The sequence below is a fragment of the Giraffa tippelskirchi genome, chromosome 7, assembly GCF_054371585.1.
Source record: "Giraffa tippelskirchi isolate mGirTip1 chromosome 7, T2T-mGirTip1v1.2.pri, whole genome shotgun sequence".
Lineage (NCBI taxonomy): Eukaryota > Metazoa > Chordata > Mammalia > Artiodactyla > Giraffidae > Giraffa > Giraffa tippelskirchi.
This window is the reverse complement of record NC_137281.1, coordinates 71,223,339-71,245,846: the sequence shown is the minus strand read 5'-3', so window position 1 is coordinate 71,245,846 and position 22,508 is coordinate 71,223,339. Positions and strand designations below refer to the sequence as shown.

Genomic DNA, 22,508 nt, shown 5'->3' with positions numbered 1-22,508 from the left:
TCAGGTCCTTTTCAATATGGATTGAGTCACATTCTTTTTATTTGACACAAGCATATATCTGCCATAAGTATTTTAAAGCATTGGACAATTGCTGCCTGATTCTTAGGGCTTTGATTGGGGCACTCTTGCTGAGCTGCTGTCTCGCCGAGTGGAGGAATTTGAGATGAATCCCCAGCTACTGGAACAAAAACTACCAAAAGAAAGTTCTTGATCAACCCAGATCTTTAACTTTTTTTCTGGGTCATCTGCCAGGTGTTGGGAGTACAAAGGCTTACAGGCTGCCTTTTAAGAGCTTATCATTTGTTTAGGGTAAAATATTACATATACACAGAACACAAGGTAATGGTTTACAAATGCCAGATGTATGATGAAGAAATGATGCAACTTATAGAAAGCAGAGGGACTGCCATTTGCAATGGAGCTAATGAGATGAGGATTTCTAAAGAGGGTAAATTTAAGTTAATCCTTCAAGAGTGAGTGTTTCAGGAAACAGGAGAGTGATAGAGGTCATTGCAGGCAGAGGGAGTGGTACACAAACATGTGCTTGCACACACACACACACACACACACACACACACACATCACACACACACACAGTCCAGGGGTTGGAGAGCCCATATTTGCTTAGAACCTAAGTAGAGTAGTTTGGGCAGAGTGAAAGATTTGCTGGGGAAATAATGTCCATGGCCCCCTCCTTTTCTTTACTTGCATATTCTCCTGGGTGAACTCACTCAGTCATTCGCATTTCAATAGTGTCCTGTACTGATTCCTGGATTTGTAACTCCAATACAGACCTTCTATATTCTAGACTTGTTTATTCAACTACGCTACTCAGCATCTCCAGTAATCCCACAGGAATCTCAAACTGAACACAGCTACAATGGAACTCTTGGATTTCCCCTCCTGACTGGTCCCTACCCTCCCATCTCCCATGTCTTCGTCCTCTTGGTGAATGGCGTTGTGCTTCACCCTGTGATCAAGATGAAACCCTGGGAATCATGCTTGACTCCTTCTCTCACTTACTTCCCTACCTCTCCTCCATCCATAATACATGTCATCTCTTCCACAGGAGAATCTGTCTAGGTCTTCCTGACTCTCATTGCTATCACCTGGGTACGCAAGCTCAAGGCACCAACCTCCCTTGCCCGTCATTCTGTAATACTCCCTAATTTCAGCCCTTCCAGACCTTGCTACCTGTAGTTCTTTCTCTGCCCCAATGTCATGTTTCATTTAGAGCACTGGTCAGAATCAGCATCTCACTTGTTAGTTATCTGGCTCCTCCATTGAAAGTATGAGCTTCATGTTGGCAAAGATTTGTCTGTCTTGTTCAGGCTGTACCTCCAGGGTCTAGCTCAGGGCCTGGTATTGGCATGTGTGTTTAGTTGCTTCAGTCTTGTCTGACTCTTTGTGACCCCACGGACTGTAGCCCGCCAGGCTCCTCTGTCCATGGAGATTCTCCAGGCAGGAATACTGGAGTGGGTGGCCTTGCCCTTCTCCAGGAATCTTCCCAGCCTGGGGATTGAACCCACATTTCCTGTGTCACAGGTGGATTCTTTTCCCACTGAGCCACCTGGGAAGCCCACCTGGTATTCAGTAGGTGCTTAAATGTTTGTTAAATGAGTGAATGTATGCATGCATGCTTGGTTCCATAGATTCACCTTGATGGAGAGGAAGATATAGGAAATATTTGCCATAAAGTACAACAGACACAGCCAGAAAAGGTGGTCCTCCCCTTTCTCGCAGGCTTTTACCTGGGAGCCATGGCACAGAATGTCCTGCACAGGAGGTGACTGCAGCTGGCTGTGCTCACCACAAGCCTGAGGTGAGTCAGGGCAGCAGATGGTTGACTCGGCTGGTATTCGCTGCTGGCCCAGGCCTGGATACTGCACTCACCCTACTTGCAGGTCCCTCTCGGGGCCACGTCAGGTCATGGACTGGTCTTGCCCAGGGTTGTTGGGCGGAGGTATCGGGTCAGGGTTACCTCTTCCTCTTTTGGACATGAACCACCCATTTATTTGAAGGCTTGTGGAGGGAGGTAGGCAATCACCTGTGAAAGGCCCAGCTTCTCCAGTCTTTCCAGAAAGGCTTTCGAGTGTCCTGCTACTAATTAAGTGGGAGCACTGACAGTAAAGTGTTAGTTGCTCAGCCGTGTCCGACTTTGTGATCCCCAAAGGGTATCCCACCCAGGCTCCTCTGTCCGTGGAATTCTCCAGGCAAGAATACTGGAGTGGGTAGCCATTCCCTTCTCCAGGGGATCTTCCCAACCCAGGGATGGAACCCGAGTCTCCGCATTGCAAGCAAATTCTTTACCATCTGAGCCACCAAGGAAGCATGTCTCCTGTACCGGCAGGTGGATTCTTTTACTGCTGAGATACCAGGGAAGCCAGCACTAACAGCAAACATACATTTGGGACTGTTTGGGACTACACTCGAGCTGGGACTGTTCTCAGTGTTTCTTGTGTATCAAGAGCTCTAATTCCCACAGCCACCGAGGTAGATGAATGGTGGCCACAGATTCTTTGCCACTCTTCCCACTGCGAATTGGGGTTTGTGTCCCCTCCCCTGGAATCTGGATGGCCCCCTGCCGCCTCTGATCCATAGAATATGGCAGAAGTGCGGACAGGCCGGTTCTGAGCTGACTTTGGAAACCCTGGCCTGGGACACTCACTCTTGGGGAACCCAGACAGCATGTGAGAGATTTGCCTGCTCTGCCAGGGCAACCATGGGGAGGGCCCTGAGACTGCACAGAGAGGGACGGGGCAGCCTCCAGCTGTTCCTTGTGGCGCATCAGACCCGGCAGAGACCAAGCCATCTTGGATCCCACCACCCCACCTGGGTGTCATCCCAGTGACACCACATGGATCCGAGTATTGTGCAGCTGAGCCTGCTTAAATTCTTGACCCACAATCTTGGTTTTTTTGAAGTGAAGTACAGTTGATTTACTGTTCCACAGTCTTGTAAGCAAGCTAAAATGACTATTTTAAGTCACTACATTTTGGGTAGTTTGGATTTGGGAATAAATAACTAGAACAGCCACCCTACCTCATAAGTATTGTTATGTCCTCGTTTTGCAGACGAGGAAACTGCAACCAGGGACTTGCTTGAAGTAGTGCAATCATAGGGTCGGACGTGGAATTCGAGCCCAGGCAGTCTGGCGCCAGAGCCTGGACCAGTCCTGTAGGGGCGCGGCAGGTGCTACTCATTCCTGGTGTCAGCTGCCAGCAGAGAGTTCTGCCTGCCCTCGGCTTCTTCGAGTCAGGGTGGCTTAGCACTTAGGGCCTCATTCTTCTTCTCTGCCAAATGACTAGGGCTGAATTAGGTTAAGGGCTTCCCGGGGAGCGCTAGTGGTAAAGAACCCACCTGCCAATGCAAGAGACGCGGATTTGATCCCTGGGTCGGAAAGATCTCCTGGAGGAGGGCATGACAACCCACTCCAGTATTCTTGCCTGGAGAATCCCACGGACAGAGGAGCCTGGAGGGCTATGATCCATAGGGTCAGAAAGAGTCGGACATGACTGAAGTGGACTTCGCACGCACGGACTAGGTTAAAAATCTAAAGCAGAGTTTCTCGATCTGCTTTTTGGCTGGATAATTGGGCTAGATAATTCTTCACTGTGGGCTGTGCTGTGCTGTTCAGCAGCCTCCCTGGCCTCTACTCACCTTCACTGTGTGGTTCCAGCCCCTCCTTGTGACAAGCAGAGATGTCTCCTGACACTCCCTGAGTCACGCACAGTGGAGAACTGCCTCAAGTCCCTTCTAGCCATGCCTTTATGGTTTCCTCCCCTTTGCAGCGCTGCCCCCTTGGCTACTCTTTTTTTTTTTTTTTTAATTTTTATTTATTCATTTGGCTGTTCCAGGTCTTTTGGGGCATATGGGATCTTCTTCAGTTGTGTCATGTGGGATTCTCCAGGCAAGAATACTGGAGTGGGTTACCATCTCCTTTTCCAGGGGATCTTCCTGACCCGGGAATCATACCTGGGTCTCCTGCATTGCAGGCAGATTTTTTACTGACTGAGCTACAAGGGAAGCTCTAATTCCCTGACCAGAGCAACCAGGCCCCCTGCATTGGGAATGCGGAGTCTTTGCCACTGGACTGCCAGGGAAGTCCCCTCCTTAGCTACTTTTAACTCTTGTTTAAAATTGAGGCGGTATCATGCAACCCACTCCAGTGTTCTTGCCTGGGAAATTCCATGGTCAGAGGAACCTAGCCGGCGATAGTCCATGGGGTGGCAAGAGTCAGACATGACTGAGCATGCACGCATTGCGTCTCATCTCCTCCATGACTCCTCCTCTCAGCCTCTTTGCCCCTGGGATAAATTATGTGCCCCTCCTGTGCTCCATCACGCCTGGGGGTCTTTCCATGGTATGATATGGAGATGAGCCTGTGTCACTGCTGGCCCTTAAGCTCCATCAGGACAGAGACTATGTCTTAATTGTCTTTGTACCTTAAGTATTGAACACCAGTCCTGGCTGGCTCAGAGTTGGTGCTCAGCAAATTCTTATCAAAACAAGGAATGAATGAGGCGGTACTTGGTGGTCATTTGTGGAGCATGGGCTGTGTGTCAGGCTGAAGCCAGTTTGAATCTTGGCTCTCTGTTTGCTAGCAGCATTCAAGTTGGCAAAGTTACATAACTTCCTCAACATTCCTCTCTGGAACAGAGACAGTGAAATCTCTACCTCACTGGGAAAGAGAAAAGGAGAGAGGAACACAGAAAGGAGATGATTTCTCTTAATCGCTTGGCACAGTTTGACACAGAGTAAATGCTCAGTAAGTGGTCTCTTTTACAAAACAAATGCATGTTAGCATTTCATGTCTCCTCCCCCTTCACATGCCTTATTCTGCCCCCGCAGTTCTGCAAGCCGAGTTTGTTGGCACAGACACTCATAGAAAGTCTCTTCTTTCTCTTTTCCTTGAGATGGCCTCAGTGCTGTGGGCTTCGATTCGAATTTGTGTAGTCTTCTCAGCATTGTCACCAGGGGCCATCCCAGCCCTACGTCCTCTGACAGACCCAGAGAGCAAGGGGCAGGGCACCTGAAGCCTTCGGAGGCCTTGTGACTTGAGGCTGGAGAGAACGGAGGCTCAGGTGATCAGGTGTGGCCCTCATCCTCAGATGGGCTGGACTGGGAACCAGAGCAAGGGAGCTGGCAGGCAGTGCGGGGCAGGGGAGACCGTGGCCGACTGTGGAGAGCTGTAGGGCAGCGGGGGGTGCTTGTAACCCTTCCCTCTTCTGGGGGACATCGCTGTGCATGGCTGTTGCTAGCAGGGAGCATAGTTGCATTTCATTCATGAACAATCACGGTGGTATTCAACAAGGCTGGGATGGTAAGGGTATTTATGATCTTGATTAATAAGAAATCTGGCAGAAAGATTGCTCTAATTGGCTAATTTAGTTATTTAACAGTGTCATCAAAGACCCAGATTCTTTTCGACCTGACTAGGTTGGCTTGTCTGGCTCCCCTGGTCTCAAAGTGGCTGCCATAGTTCCAGGCTTCACACACAGACAGTCATGTGCAGAGGCCAAAAAAAAAGGGGGGGGGCACTCTTTCTTGATTAGTCTTTTATCTCTTTTATTAAAGAGTTGAAAAAAAAAATGTTCCCAGAAGCCTCCCTGGCTGTCTTCCTTTGTATCTCGTTGCGTTGTTTCACATGTTCATCCTAACCCCACTCCTGGAGGCTCAGATCCCTCCCTGAAGTGCAGAGATCCTTGGGAGAGTGAACAAAATTTGGGTGCTGTTAAAAAGTGGTCAGGTAAATGTTGGTTAGGATTTAACAGGGTCTGCTATATAAAGTTATCCTGTTTTGTTTTTTGGGGAAAAAACAAAACGTGAAAAAAGAAACACATGAAAGAAGCATGTGCTATAAATGTGAAAGGGGCCTAAAACCATGCATAAGGGAAGGGAGCTGTCAGTCGGCAAAATTCAGAGGTGCTTCAGAAAACCTGCATGGAGCTCAAACTAACACACAAACCACAGTTTGTGTGTTTGGCACAGTCTGTCTCAGATAGATTTTAAAAAGTGTTTCTCTCTTCATAAAGTCAGGAGCTTTAACTGCTTTATCATATACTAACTGTGTAGCCTCAGGCAAATTAATTAGACTTTCTGAGCCACAGTTTCATCTTAGATAAAATGAGAATAATTATATATTTTCAGTCTTGATTTCTTAGTTCTTTTAGTTTGTTTTTGAAAAAATTTTATTGAAGTATAGTTGATTTACAAGGCTGTGTTAATTTCTGCTATACAGCAGAATGATTCAGTTATATATATCTCTGTGTGTGTATGTATATATATATATTCATTTTCATATTATTTTCCGTTATGGCTTATCAGGGAATATTGAATATGGTTCCTAAATGGGGATAATTATAAACCTTCCTTCTAAGGGTTGTTGTGAGAATTAAATGGGGTAAAGTATAACCCAGAGGCTGGAGTATGGCATCCAGTAAATATTATTATTATGGTTGTTATTGTGTTGTTATATCATCATCATTTATTATTATCATTATTATCTTTGTCATTATCTTTGAATCTTCAGCACTTAAGTTGAAGTACATGTTAATTTGTTCAATATATGTTTATTGAATGAAGACGAGTTGGGAATGAATGAACAGCGAAAGGGTATACAAGTATTGAATAATGGTCATAAAACTCCTGTGAAGCAGGCCGACAATGCAGGGAGAGGTAACAAGATGGCAGGGTGTGTAGTTCGTTTCCGCATGGGAGGTACCTTCGAGCAGGGCCGTGACCACAGAGGGAAGCGTCCCTGTGGGATGGAGCAGGCGGGCAGCCTTCCCCAGGAGGCTCTGAGACGATCCGTCTAGGATGGTGGGAGCTGAGGAAGGAGACAGGGAAGGGGGACAGTTTCAGGTAGAGGTCCCCCCCCCTCCTCAGACCTGACATCTTAGAAATTGCGAGCAGAGAGGATATACCCTCAGGGAGCTGAGGTCTGGTTTGGTGTTTTAGATCCGTGGCTTACTTAGTTCCTCAGGTCCCAGCCCAATTCCAGCGCCTGTTGACTCTCGCTGGAAAGCGGGAGGGAAGCTGCCGCCGCGCCAGGCCCACACATCTGCAGAAGCGGCCCCTCAGTTAACCCGCTCTCTATGACAACCATTGCGTGTGTTCTGGGGTAGGGGCCAGCTGACTCAGGAATTAATCAAACCCTTTTATGCCAGTTCTCATCAGCTTTCAAAGGGTCTTTACACAGAACACTCCGCACTGAGGAGCGGATGAATATTCATAGATACAGTTCCTCCACCGCTGATCCGGAAGGACCCGCCTTCAGAGCTGCTGGCTGACTGGGTGTAGGGACTGCCTTTGGCCATTGTGCTTACAGCAGAGAAGAGGGAAGTGAGTCAGCCTGTGACACTGGAGACATGTATCCTCCCCCTGTCCGTGAGCCAGTTGTCAGAGGCCACGCAGTGCTGGGGAAGGGTCAGAGGGTTTCCAAGCAGAGCCCTTGTCTGCCGTGTGTAGAACAGGTTGGCTCATGTCTTCTGCACAGCTGACCCAGGTTACACCTGAGAGACCCATTTTCTCATAACCTGCTTCTCATGCATTTGCCCTCCGCCTGATCTGCCATCCTCGGCGTGCTGGGTGGGCACCGCCTTTCAGTTAGAGTAACTCCCACAACACTTCCCTGTTGGCTCAGCCGATAAAGAATCCGCCTGCAATGCAGGAGACACAGGTTGCATCCCTGGGTGGGGAAGATCCCCTGGAGGAGGAAATGGCTACCCACTCCAGTATTCTTGCCTGAAGAATTTCATAGACAGAGGAGCCTGGCGGACTGCAGTCCAAAGGGTCGCAAAGAGTTGGACACGACTGAGAGACTTAGCAAGAACATTATTGTTCGTGAGTGGCTTTCATCCATATGATCTGATTCCCTAGACCACCCTGAGGGGAATGCAGGGCAGGGATAACAGAACCTATTGCTTGAGGAGGGGACCTGAAGCTCAGAGAGCGAGGAAGTCACTGCCAGGCAGAGGTGAAAGAACCCGTCGATCCTGAGCCCCACCCATCGCCCTCCCATCATTCACAAGGGTTCCAGCCACTGGCGCTGAAAGGCTCATAAGCTCAAAAGCTATTAATCGTCTTTTTATTTTTATCTAACTGAAATATAGTTGATTTACAATGTTGTGTTAATTTCTGGTATATATCAAAGTGATTCAGTTACACACACACACACACATTCTTTTCCATTATAGCTGATTACAGGATATTGAATATAGTTTCCTGTGCTATACAGTGGTACCTTGTTTGTTTATATATAGTAGTTTGTATCTGTTAATCTCAGGCTCCTATTTTATCCCTTCCCATCCCCTTTCACCTTTGGAAACCTAAAATTTGTTGTCTATGTCTGTGAATCCATTTCTGTTTTGTAAATAAGTTCATGTGTATCATTTTTAGATTCCACATATAAGTTATGTCTTAGGATATTTGTCTTCCTCTGTCTGACTTCACTTAGTATGACAATCTCTGTGAAAGTTGCTCCATCATGGCCAATTCTTTGTGACCCCTGAACTATGCAGTCCATGAAATTCTCCAGGCCAGAATACTGGAGTGGGTTGCCTTTCCCTTCTCCAGGGAATCTTCCCAACCCAGGGATCGAACCCAGGTCTCTCGCATCACAGGCACGTTCTTTACCAGCTGAGCCACAAGGGAAGCCCACACCTTAATCTCTTTAGGTCTACCCATAGGGCCGCAGATGGCATTATTTCATTCTCCAAGAACTGGTCTTGAGGACATGAAACCATTTTTGAGTTCTTCTTCTAAGGGTCTAAAGCAGTTGGTCATGTTCTAGTCTAAAATAGGTCTCCCAAGGGGTGCCCATGCACAGGGCACTTTCTGAGCCCATGGTGACTCCAGTGGGCTTGTTCTCTCTGAGCCTCATTCCAGTGTTCTTCTGGATGCTACTCAGTACAGCACCCAACAACCTGCTGCCGCTCAGCTCTCTGTCTCAGGTGTCTTCAGGGCTGCCCCTGCACGGGGAGCTGCTGCTGCTACTGCTGCTAAGTCGCTTCAGTCGTGTCTGACTCTGTGCGACCCCACAGACGGCAGCCCACCAGGCTCCCCCGTCCCTGGGATTCTGCAGGCAAGAGTACTGGAGTGCGTTGCCATTTCCTTCTCCAATGCATGAAAGTGAAAAGTGAAAGTGAAGTTGCTCAGTCGTGTGCAACTCTTCACGACCCCATGGACTGCAGCCTACCAGGCTCCTCCGTCCATGGGATTCTCCAGGCAAGAGTACTGGAGTGGGGTGCCATTGCCTTCTCCAGGGCGCTGGCTCTCTTCAAACATTTCCCCTGCCAAACAGTCATTTCCCTACGATGCTTCTGAGGGCATGCAGGCCAGCTGGATGGGAGACAGTTGGGTTTTATCCCTCAAAATTACTGATGTATTAGGCCGAGGGTCCATCAATCTCACTGCTGGGAAGTTTTCTATACGTAGCTTTCATATATATAACAGGATGAATGTATTAATATAAGATTTTCCATTGTAGCCTTTTTTTTTGTAATAGCAAAAATCAAACACAGTCTAAGGGACCATCTACAGAGGACCAGATAAATGAATTGTGATGGAACCACATAAACACTACATAGTTACAAAAATGAATGAGGAAGTTCTTAGTAAACTGAGAGAGAATGATTGCCAGCAAAAATGCCAAACAGTGTATATAGTTGGCTACATTTTGTGTAAGGGATGAGGAATGAGCATTTTCATATTTACTTGTATTTGCATAAAGGAACACTGCAGAGATACTGAGAAGCTAGTGAAATGCTTACTTTGAGGGGTGGAGAATGGGATGGATGGGGTGGTAGTAGGCAAGAGAATGGTAGATTTTTCAGTGGGCACATTTTATTCTCATTTTGAGTTTGGATTCTGCTCAAGCGCACACAACTTGGCTAGGAAGGTCTAGGCTGACTTGGCTGACTGGGAGGGGAAAAGTTTTAATTATTTGATTAGACATTAATGGATTGTTGTCATTACATTCAGCCAACTTTCCCCTTACCAGCTGCCAAGGCGGAGGCTTCCTAGATATGTGTGCACTTGAGCGAAATCCAAATCCTTAACCCCTGAGCCATCAGCCAGGTATCTTGGTCAAGTCATACCTAACAGGAGCCAGTCAGGAGAGAATGTGTCTCCTCCAGTGTAGATGTGATATAAAGTAAGGCATGTCCCGAGCTGGGCAGGAGCAGAGCAATCTCTTGCAGGATTGAGATGCTGCCCAAGGCTGTCGTGATGACTTTGGGATTTCGTGGAATGCAAGGCCTACCCTCGGAATTCCCAGGTCATCTCTCTGCTGTGCTCTGGCTTGACTGAGTCCTGTGGCACCGAGATAATGCCACTCGAAGAGTTAGTGGGCATTTGGATGCCAGCTCTGCTGCCAGCCCTGGCCTTGTCTGCAAAGAGGCCTGGCTTGACCTGGCTTCTGAGAGGGAGGTCTTGGCACCAACTGTTCTGTTCTATTATTGGGCAATGCTGGAGACCTCAAAGCACCCCAGGGCATCAAGTTTTCCCACTTAACAACCACCAGGTACCTGACTGCTCTGGCCCCGAACTTTAGCCCCCCTCCCTCCTAACACAGACCATGCCCTCTCCTCTTGTTATTGGTCCAAATTCAATTCAGGAAACCTCCTGCGTCTTCATCTTACTTGACAGAATGAGTCCAGCCTTCACCAGGAGCGCTGGCAGGAAGCCCTGATGGTCATCCTGCTTCTCCTGCTTCTCCTGCCCGACCTCCACCTCACTGAGCCATGGGGACAGATGTGGAAGTAACTTTGTCATTCTTACAGTTTTCCTGAAGCAGGGAAAATAAGGTAAACTTTCATTCTGAACTTTCACAGTTTAGAATGGCTCCAAGTTGGCTTCATTTGTTAGGAGTTTTGAACCACGCGCTTAGCACAGGCTCCGCACCCATGATGACTCAGTAAGTGCTTGGGGACGGAGTGAGGCACACTGCAACCTCTGGCCTCCTCCTTCAGGTGTAATAGAAATGCCCAAGCAGAGCAGGGTGTGCTGAGCAAACGGGCTTAATTTGGCAGATCTGCTCTTTTATTTACCTTCACCATGAATGACAGAAAGGGAAGTTTTCACTGATTTCTTATTTTTCTCCCTTTATCCCAATAGAAGAGATACTTCTTTTGCTTCTCCTGCTTTTTTGAAAATATCTAAATAGGTCAAAAGAAGACTAGGCAGCTTAATAGAGAGCACGCTGAATTGAAAGTCTAGGCTTATGAGTCTGTGGTTGCTTTCATCACAGTCTGTGGGCCTGTGTCCTACCTGAGGAATGGGTAGCATGAATCTCTTTTGAATGTTATGAAGGACATTATGAAAAGGGATGAGCTGATTCTCCACCTCTGTGGTCCCTCTCTTCTTGTCTCTTTGCCCATCATGTTTTCTCCCTGGTACTGCCATAAGGCCCCTTCTGAACACCCTGTGTTAAAGTCTGTGCAGTCTGGGCTTCCCTGGTGGCCCAGTGGTTAAAAATCTGCCTTGTAATGCCAGGGGCATGGGTTCAATCCTTGGTCAGGGAAGATCCCTTATGCTGTGAGGCAACTAAGCCAGTGCACCGCAACTGCTGAGTCTTTGATCGGGAGTCCCCAAGCCACAACTCCTGAAGCCCTTAGGCCCTAGAGCCTGTGCTCCACAAGCAGAGAAGCCAGCGTGAGGAGAAGCCCGTGCACCACAGCTAGGGAGCAGCTCCCACCCTCTTGCAACTAGAAAAAGCCTGCACACAGCAGTGAAGATGCAGCGCAGCCAAAAATTAAAAAATAAATATAAAAAAAAATCCCCTGCAGTCCATGTCTTCAAGGTGCTCACTGTTTCTAACAGGAAGGAAGCAAAGCCCACACTGACAGAAAGGACCGAGAAGAAACAGGTGCTACACCCTTAACAAGATTAGAAGCGTGTAGCAGGACAGTTGGAGAAGGCAATGGCACCCCACTCCAGTACTCTTGCCTGGAAAATTCCATGGACGGAGGAGCCTGGTAGGCTACAGTCCATGGGGTCGCTAAGAGTCGGACACGACTGAGTGACTTCACTTTCACTTTTCCCTTTCATGCACTGGAGAGGGAAATGGCAACCCACTCCAGCGTTCTTGCCTGGAGAATCCTAGGGACGGCGGAGCCTGGTGAGCTGCCGTCTATGGGGTCGCACAGAGTCGGATACGACTGAAGCAACTTAGCAGCAGTAGCAGCAGGACAGTGATAGTGGAGCCCATGGGGAAGAGTCAGGAGTGGCTAGAAGGTGCAGAGACAGGACCTCAGAGCCAGGTGTCTAAGGGGTAGGGGTGGGAAACTGCCCTCACCTTCAAGATAGGAGTTAGTGAAGAGGGAGCTGTGTGTTGAAGTTTTGGTGGGGACACTCACCTGCGGGCATGTGGAATGGCTGAATGCAAAACAGTGAGCCAACAGGACCTTTTGTGGATGCACAGACCCTTCCTGCAGGCAGGGGCCAGCCCCTCAGCTGCCATTTTGTGAACTCAGGGCCGGCAGGGCCTTAGCAGACATTCAGGGGTGTGAAGGAGAAATGGCAGAGCCGAGACTTCTCAGCCAGAGAGGATAATGTGGCACAGAGAGATATGGGGGGTTTAGGTGCTTGGGGAGGAGGGGGTCAGGGTTCTGAGCAAGCCCCCACCCAGGTTAGCACCTAGCCAATGTCTCTGAAGCAAGGAGCCCCAGCTGACTCTCAGTCCTGCAGAAGACCAGAACTGGGTATGCCTGTGTTATTTTTCTTTTTATCATTTGTCACTGCTGTCACCAGGTAACGGCACGTGGGAGGAGGGTCTTTGTCTGGGTCTGCTGGTGCCTGCCAGTCAGACAGGCTGGTCTGAGTCAGCCCAGTGCCCAGCTCCCACCCACAGGACAGGTCCCAGCGCGTGTGCCGTCCCTGCACATGTGGGAGGTGTTGGTGAATTAAGTCAATGACCTTTAGGCCCTCCACTGCCTGCCCCGCTACATGGCAGATCGTTTCTCATAATAACACGTGTCTAGGCATCTGTATTAGGTACATTTATGGTCACAAATAAGGCTAAGGAGAGAGTTTTAAAAAAACCCTGCTTCTTTAAAGTTGAGGCATCTGGAAAAGTGACAGCATCTCACTGTCACTTTTAATACAAACTGTGTTTGTGTTAAAAAACAACCCAACTCACATGTTCCTGATGCATCTAGTTGTGTTTTCCAAAGTTCTGGAAGAAGAGAAACATAGTCAAATGTTAACCAATGTATGTACAGTTATTAACCAATGTATGTACAATATATATATATATATTTTCCCTGAGAAAAAAACTAGCTGTGGGTGAATCAGATTACAGTAGAACTTGAGGAATTTGATGATATATTAATTGAACATACTTCCAGTTAAAGATTTGCCCTATTTCACTTTTCATCTGAACTGGGACCCCACTCAGCAATTTGCATTTCGTATTCATCATTGGGGTTTCTGCTATGCTGTAGAGTCAGAGTTGAGTCTGTTCACAGACCATATTGGCTTGTTCAGTGATAGAGACTGAGTCTGCAGTGAACTAGGTAACTGGATGGAAAGGGATAAATTTCATTAATCATCTAGAGGATTCCTGGGAGTCCCTGAATATCTGCTTCAGAAAAAAATAACCAGAGGGCTTCTAGGGCTTTCACATTTTATCTAAAAACGCTTCTGAAATGGCTAGTGCTGAATCCTTCATTTCCCGGTGCAGCCCCAGGGCCTCTGAGCCATGTCAAGCTGCTGCTTATGTTTGTTCTGCGGAGGTACTTGCGCTGGAGGTGGTCTGGCAGTCATTGCTCTGCTTCGTTCTTTAAGGAGAGTGAAGGTGAAAGCTTGTTTTTGTTTAGGACCTTGGCTTGCTTTCACTAGAAACAGAGGAGAAGAAAGGCCGAAGTAATCAGAATGAGATCCCAGGCAGTAGTTGGTATAGGGAATGTCTCCACTGGCCCCTCTGAAATGAGTCTTCGTGGGTCAGGCCAGAGATGAAGATCAGGGTGAAATCTGCAAGACTCTTTTGCATGTTTTTATAGGAAGAGCCTGACTGGTGGGTGAAATGAAGTTTTAGTGCTGAATGACTTAGATCAGGGGTTCAAAAATCCTGTAATGGAATCAAGCTTGTACATTAAATAGAGTGAGAAGGAAGTATGGCTAATTGGAGCATCTAGGCCCTGTCCCAAGGGGAGGGCACTTGAATCAGCTCCAGCCAAGTGTCATCCAGTGAAGAATGTAGGTCCCATGTTTCCCAATGTCACAGTTTTTCAAGAGAAGCTGGAAATCCAGCTTTTGCGTGTGTATTTCTGATTTATTGAATGTTAAGCAACTAATTTAAAAATATTTAAAATCTTATGAGGATCATCAAAGTATATTTGCAATCAGTATGTGGCCACTAGATAAAAAAGATTAACACATACTTCTTCTTTCTACAAAAATCTATGAAGTACCTTCTATGAGCAGCACTTGGTGTATGATCCTTTTTATGCATTGTTGGATTAAGTTTGCTAGTATTTTGTTGAGGAATTTTACATCTATATTCATCAAAGATATTGGCGTTTACTTTTCTCTTTTGGTAATGTCTTTGTCTGGTTTTGGGCCTTCCCTTGTGGCTCAGCTGGTAAAAGAATCCACCTGCAATGCAGGAGACCTGGGTTTGATCCCTGGGTTGGGCAAATCCCCTGAAGAAGGGAAAGGCTACCCACTCCAGTATTCTGGCCTGGAGAATTCCATGGACTGTATAGTCCATGGGGTTGCAAACAGTCAGACATGACTGAGCAACTTTTACTTTCACTTTCACTTTTCACTTGTCCAGTTTTGGTCAGGGTTATGGCATCATAGAATGAACTTTGGGGTTTTTCCCTCCTCTTCAGTCTTTTGCAATAATTTGAAAAGGATAGGTATAAGTTATTCTTTGTAAACTTTGGTTGAATTCCCCAGTGAAGCTGTCTGGTCCTAGACTTTTGTTTGCAGGAAGTTTTCTTTTTTTTTAATTTTTTAAATTACAGCTTCTATGTTACTTCTAGTGATTGATCTGTTCAAATTATCTGTTTGTTCTAGACTCAGTTTTGGCAGGCTGTATGTTTCTAGAAAGTTATATGTTTCTTCTAGATTGTCTACTTTGTTGGCATTTAACTGTTCGTAGTCTTTTCTTACGATTTTTTGCATTTCTGTGCTATCATTTATTCTTTCTCCTCTTTAATTTTTTATTCTCTTCATTTGGGTCTTATCTTTTTGGTGAACCTAAGAAGAGATTTGTCAATTTTGTTTATTCTTTCAAAAAAACAGCTCTTGGTTTTATTGATCCTTTCTGTTGGCTTTTTATCTCTATTTTACTTATTTTCTCTCTGATCTTAGTTCCTTCCTTTGTTGACTTTGAGTTTTGTTTGTTCTTTTGCTAATTCTTTTAGGTGGTAGTTTAGGTTTTTATTTGAGTTTTTTCTTATCTCTCAAGAAGGCCTATATTGCTGTGCACTTCCAACTTAGAACTACTTTTGCTATATTCCATAGATTTTGTATTCTCATTGTCATTTGTCTTGAGATATTTTCTGATTTCCTCTTTGATTTTGTTGACTCATTTTTAAAAATAGCACTTTGTTTAGTCTCCACATGATTGTTTTTTTCCCCCATTTTTCTTTCTGTAGTTGGTTTCTGGTTTCATACCACTGTGGTCAGTAAAGATGCTTGAAATAAACTCCATTCTCTTACATTTGTTGAGGCTTGTTTTGTGTCCTAGGGTGTGGTTTATCCTAGAGAATGTTCCATGTGCATTTTAAAATAATGTGTACTCTGCTTTTTTGGATGTAGTGTCCTGTAGATATCAGTTAAATCCAACTGTTTCTTGTGTCATTTAGGATTTCTATTACCTTATTGATTTTCTGTCTGGAAGGTCTATCCATTGATATCAGTGGGATGTTAAAGTCTCCTACACTGATTGTGTTCTTGTCACTTTCTCCATTTATGTCTGGTAGTATTTGTTTTATATATTTAGATGCTCTGATATTGGGTACATATGTATTAATGAGTGTAATATCCTTTTCTTGTATTGACTCCTTTATCATTATCTGGTGTTTATCTTTTTTATGGACTTTGTTTTATAGTTTGCTTTGTCTGATGTGATTATTGCTACCTCCACTTTCTTGTAGTTTCCATTTGCATTAAATACCTTTTTTCATCCCCTCACTTTCCATCTATGTGTCTTTCACCCTAAAGTATGTCTCTAATAGACAGCATTTTGTAGGTTCTTGGTTTTTTATCCAATGATAACCTTTTGATGTATTGAAATTTAGGTACCAGAGGGACAGCTAGGTGGAGAGGTCCTGAATATGGGGAAAAAATATTAGTCTAGAGCTTATGAAAGAAGTTAGAGCTAGAGATACATGTTTTGGAGTCTCCTTTACCATGGTGATTAAGTTGGGGAGTAGATAAAATTGTTACGTAGTGGTGGAGAAGAGAGCCCAGCTCAGCTGAAGAAAAACTTTGGGAAATACCATGCCTAGGATGTCAGTTAGAGATTTTCCTGCAAATAGAGAATCAGGGGAAAAAAGTAAAAAAGGAAGGCATAGTAACATTCCCAAATGCAGCTAAGGGTCAAAGATACCATGGACCCAAGAGAATCTTAAAGAGACATCAAGAACTCCCCAGTGCATGGCTTCAATTAGGTGGAGGTAGAAAGCAGAAGTCAAGGTGCAAATATATTTAACAGTAAGTGGGTGATGAAGAATTAGCAATAAGCCATAAAGGAAACTTTTTATAATTTGGGCAGGAAGAGGAAAAAAGAGGGCATAACTGAAACAGTACTGATGAATACTGATGGAATGTAATGGAGGCAGGTGATGTTCTGAAATACTACTTGAGGATGTGGTTTCCCATATGCGGTTGTACCCAGGCATTTCCCTGACTTAGGCAGCTCCAGCCTTGGAGTATGTATGACTCAGGGAAAGGCTGCTATAATAGACTAAAGATTTCTTAGGATAGCATCAGTAATTTTGGGTGAATTTGAGGCTCCCAGGTTTCAGGACTAGAGAAAACCCCCCTGGTTAAGGAAGAGGAAAGTGGAGGGGAAACAAAGGGTTATATAAACATTATATTTCTGAGAAAGACACCCTGCTCTCTGCATCTCTGTGATGGTTAATTGTACATGCCAACTTAGCTAGGCTACGGTGCCAAATTATTTGTCAAACAGCAGTTTGGATGTTGCTGTGCAGGCATTTTTAAAGTTGTGGTTAACAGACTTTAAGTAAATCATGGCAAATAGAAGGGGAAACAGTGGCTGATTTTATTTTTCTGGGTTCCAAAATCACTGCAGATGGTGAGTGCAGCCATGAAATTAAAAGACTCTTACTCCTTGGAAGGAAAGTTATGACCAACCTAGACAGCATATTAAAAAGCAGAAACATTACTTTGCCAACAAAGGTCCGTCTAGTCAAGGCTATGGTTTTTCCAGTGGGCATGTATGGATGTGAGAGTTGGACTATAAAGAAAGCTGAGCACCGAAGAATTGATGCTTTTGAACTGTGGTGTTGGAGAAGACTCTTGAGAGTCTCTTGGACTGCAAGGAGATCCAATCAATCCATCCTAAAGGAGATCAGTCCTGGGTGTTCATTGGAAGGACAGATGCTGAAGCTGAAACTCCAATACTTTGGCCATCTGATGCGAAGAGCTGACTCATTGGAAAAGACCTTGATGTTAGGAAAGATTGAAGGCGTGAGGAGAACGGGACGACAGAGGATGAGATGGTTATATGGCATCACCGACTCAATGGACATGGGTTTGGGTGGGCTCCCGGAGTTGGTGATGGACAGGGAGGCCTGGCGTGCTGAGATTTATGGGGTGGCAAAGAGTCGGACATGACTGAACGACTGAACTGAACTGAACTGAAAGCAGAGTACTCTCTGTGATGTGGGTCAGCTTCATCCAATCTGTTGAAGGCCTTAAGAATGAAGACTGGAGTTTCCCAAAGAGGAAATTCTGCCTCATAGATTGCAACATAGAAACCTTGCCTAAGTTTCTAGATTTTGGACTTTAGACTGCAAGATCAATTCTCACCTCAATTTCTAGCTTGCCTATAAATTTTGGACTTGACAGTCCCCACAATCACATGATCCAAACCCTTAAAAATCAATCAATGTATCTCTTTGCTCCTCTCCATCTGTATGTACGTGTGTGTGTAGATAGATACCTAGGTAGATAGATACAGAATATCTGTCTAAATCTTTATCTATCTAGTGGTTTTCTCCAGAAAACCCTAACTAATACACAATTCTTAAGACTTTGATAAGAGTTCAGGGAGTCTGAGAGCAATGGAAACTTTCCTAAGACCCCAGAGAACAAATGATAACTGAAGTGAATGAAGTAGGAGTGACAGAGACAATTAATTCCCAAGTGAATTCAGGACCCAGACTCCTTCTAAAAGGAGTGATGTCTTCTCAGCCCCAGGCAAGGGTTGCTATTTGGGCATGGAGTCTGGTGTTATTAGACAATGTGATTAATTAAGAGAAGCCCAAAATCTGAATTATTATGAGAAATTACAATAGAAAGGGTTTTGTAGAAGAGGTAGTTTTGAGCATTCCCATAGAAGTGCAGTCTACACTGAAGTGTAGGAAATGCTGAGTTTGAAGCCATATAAAATAAGCACAAATTCCCCTTTAAAACCAAGGACCTCCCTACCCAAAGAGGAAAATAGGCCCCATGAGTTTGAGCCTCTTTGAAGAAAATAAATAAAGTTAACTTTGGTCAACTGAGGCAAGTGTTTTTATTTAATCACCAAATGTTTCCTTTTAAAAAGGTGAAGAGGGCTCACCTTTCCATCAACTTCATTTCTGTCATTTTTAAAAAATCCTGTCAGATGTATTTTAAGAAGTCTTTAAATGAATGGCGTTTCATGAAGGCAAGGTAGCTTCCTGAAACTTCAGTCAAGTTATTTCTAGCTTGGTACTTTCAAAGGGCATCAGCGCTCACAAAGCAGAGAGAAGGGACAAACAACAAAGGTGAAAAGCAAGCCCTGCACGTGGGAGGCAGGCTTGCATGGAACATGCGATTATGTGGCAGGAGGTATGGATATGAATCACAAAATTGTATAGCAATTTTTTCCTAGGAAAAAAAGTTCAGTGAAACAGACCAACCTATCATTGAAAGTGACATAAATGCTGGTTGGTATTATTGAACTGTAGAAAGCTCAACTGATGATGATTTTTTCTTTTAAAAAGCAGCTAATTGCCAAAAATATATTTCCCCCTGCTTTTCAATGCTTTCTTATGTTAGAGAAAATTTGATGATTCATATGATTGAACAAAAACGTGTGTTATTACATAAGAGGAAAATGATTAAACCATCACTTGGATGTCTCTCATTTCCTAGTTCATTATTCACCATGAGAAGTACCTTGAAATTTTCTATTCTCTTAAGAGTGAAAAATACCCTTTGGCTGAAATGGTTTTAGGTAAGCCATTTTTTGCTAAGAATTTAACGCCCAAAATAATATTACCCTAATTCTTGAAACCTGCTCTGGAATATGCTGAGTGCCAGATGGTACCAGTCACATCAATAAAAGACAATAATTTCTAAGGCAGTAAGTGAAATGCTCGTGGCAGATGCCACTAGCTGCAGGGCCACAATAGCTGCAACGGGACCTCTAGTATATATTTTTCAGGTTGCATTTTCACCCCATTCAGCTTGCTCTTCCAGAAGATTGCAGAATGAAATAGGATAGTAGTTCTTAACTGTGGCTGCAAATCACCTAGAGTGTGTGTGCTGTGCTGTCGCTTCAGTCATGTCCAACTCTTTGTGACTCCATGGACTGGAGCCCTGCCAGGCTTCTCTGCCCATGAAATTTTCCAGACAAGAATACTGGAGTGGTTGCCATTCCAGCTCTTATCATGAGAAATATGCATGCTATTGGTCTGAGTTGTGACCTAGGCATCGGGGTGGGGGGGGGTGTATATTTAATATTATTTATTCATTCAGGCAGCTGCGCCAGGTGTTAATTGCCAGATCTTAGATAGATCTTCATTGTGGCTTTCTTCTTAGTTGCAGCATGCAAACTCTTGGCTGTGGCATATGGAATCTACTTTCCTGACTGGGGATCAAACCTGGGCTCCCTGTACTGGGAGCTCGGAGTCTTAGTCACTGGACCACCAGGGAAGTACCCCCTGGGTTATTTTTAAAGCTGTCGAGCTATTTCTAATGTTCAGCCAAGGTTAGGAGTCACTGCCCTATAGCAGAGCTCAGGAAGTTGTGGATTGTAGACTGTCAGAGTTTACAGAGAACAAATTCCTTGTTTTATAGATTAGGTGACTGATGCTCAGAGAGACTAAGTGATTTGCTCAAAATCACACATCTTTATTAATAGCAACATGGTGACCAGAACCCACCCCAATGTTTTTTCTGTAACGCTCTATCACACAGGCTTTGGTTGATTGGCTGGTGAGAAAGCAGGGACTTCAAAATGCTTGCAAAGTTGTCAAAATATTATATAAGGAGCTAACCAGTCCCCCTATACATGGGACCTCCCACAAGTTCACCACTCAAAAATGTTGTTCTGGGGTGTTGGGTATCTAATCTAGATGGATTCAGATATCCTAGCCTGTTTGGGCTTCTTGTTTGAAGTTAAAATGCTGTCTAGGGTAGGCAGGTATCTACAGAGACTCAACCTGTATGAGTCTTATTAACAACCTGTGTGAGTAAGTTCTGCCCTTTAGTGAGGTCCTTTGTCTTTGCAGACTGCCATACATGGCCCTTGCTCAAAGCAAACCCCTTGTTTTTTTATTGTTCTGATGGAGTCAGTCAATTGAGCAACAAATGATGTTGAGCCCCTGTTAAGCTGAGGGTCTCTTCCCGCTGCTTTTAGCAGGAAGATGCAGGATATGGTTGAATGCTGCTTTCAGCCAACATAAGATATAAATGATGGATAAGGCGTCATGGTAAACATCTTTTCTTGCTGCCCAGCATCTCTTGCAGAATCACCTCTTCTCATTCTCTGTTTACATGTATGTGGGCAGCCCCATCTCTAGATTTATGGCTGGGATTAACCCAGCCTTGGCCAAAATAGCCTGAAGCTAAGGAGGGGGCAAGTGATACAAGCTGAACCACACGGGGACAGCCCCAGACTTACTGAAGTGATGAAGAAGAGGCTCCAGTTTGTAGAATGTTGCCTCCCACGTTCCAGGCAACCAGAGCTGAGAAAGGAAAGACAGGAGCACTGTCCCGATGGCAGTGTTCAAGCCCCTGTGTTCAGACTGGCTTCAAGTCCCCTGACTTTCCTAAAGACCCAGGGGTCCCCAGGTACATAAACCATAACCTCCCCACCTCCTTTTTTATTTTGAGCTAGTTTGAGTTGGGCTTTTCTCCTTGTCTACTGAAAGAACCCTAAGATGTGGAGTTTACGTCAGACCACTTGAATTGTTTGAACGGTTTGCTCCCATTCATCTCCTGACTGTCAAAAACAGCTGAGGATTTTGGCCAGCATGAGGTGCTGATAAATCGGCTGTGCTGCCAGACCTGTCTAGTGGCTATTTTAGATTCTATTTGTTTTTGGTTGCTGGTAGAAAAACCTGGAGACACGTGTTTGTTTATATGTAGATTAATTTGATTTTTACTGGTAATACTCTCCTTTGCTGGAGCTCTGGCATCACAGTTAGCCATCCTTGGTGAGATTTGTCACTTTTTTAAAAAATAAATTCATCTCCCATCTGAGTACCAACCAGAGGGCCACATTTGGAGCATCTTTTCATTCTTTGGCTATTGTATGTATCAGATGTAGTTGAATATGTGATTCGGGACTTCACCCAGCTCTTCAGTGCATAATTCCATGTTACAAAATGGTCTATCGTCTTGGGTGTGCCACTGATGGGGCTACTGAATAGGCAAACTCAGCCTATAATTAGGGTTTCAGAAAAGAGATATTTTTGAAATGTATTTGATATTTCAAGAAAGCATTAAAGTATGTACAAGAGGAAATATTAGAACTTTGTAGTCATTCTACTACTCGTTTTGAGATTTAGAATTGTGTTAGTTTTCAATTATATATCAGTAAGGAATGGAAAATGTATCATAATTTAGTCTCTGGAGGTTTTAATCAGTCTCTAAATGCTAACTAGCATAAAAGCAAGAACTGAAGAAGAAAAAAGTTTACCAGCATGGAAAATGCGGGTCCAAAGAGGGGAGAAGATCTTTGGGCTACACAATACTTCTTAGTAGAGAATATTTTAGAAATGTGTGAAAGGTTTGTATTGTTTTATGTAGAAAGAGGCGTCTCAATTCTTTTGTAAATAATTTGAGGTTTCAAAGACTTTTGGCTTTCTGACATATTTCAAACAGTCATTGCTTCATGAATTGGCCTCAAGCAGTCCTCGGTAAATTATTTATATGATACTTGACTGCTGCTTCAGGTTTAGATCAAGTCACAGCTGTATAAACAGAGACTATTAACCTGTTGGTTGGATTTAGCAGGTACTTTGGTCTATTTAAATCCACTGACATTTCACATTACTTGTCCCCAGATTCTTCACAGAATAACTACTGAAGGTGACAGTGCCCGTTTCTAA

The 22,508-nt window shown here is 44.7% G+C and overlaps 1 pseudogene; it reads right to left on the bottom strand.

Moving 5' to 3' along the window:
- Positions 1-12,678: 12,678 nt before the first annotated feature.
- LOC145512414 (GTP:AMP phosphotransferase AK3, mitochondrial pseudogene) overlaps positions 12,679-22,508 on the bottom strand; it is a 37,099-nt pseudogene continuing 27,269 nt past the window's right edge.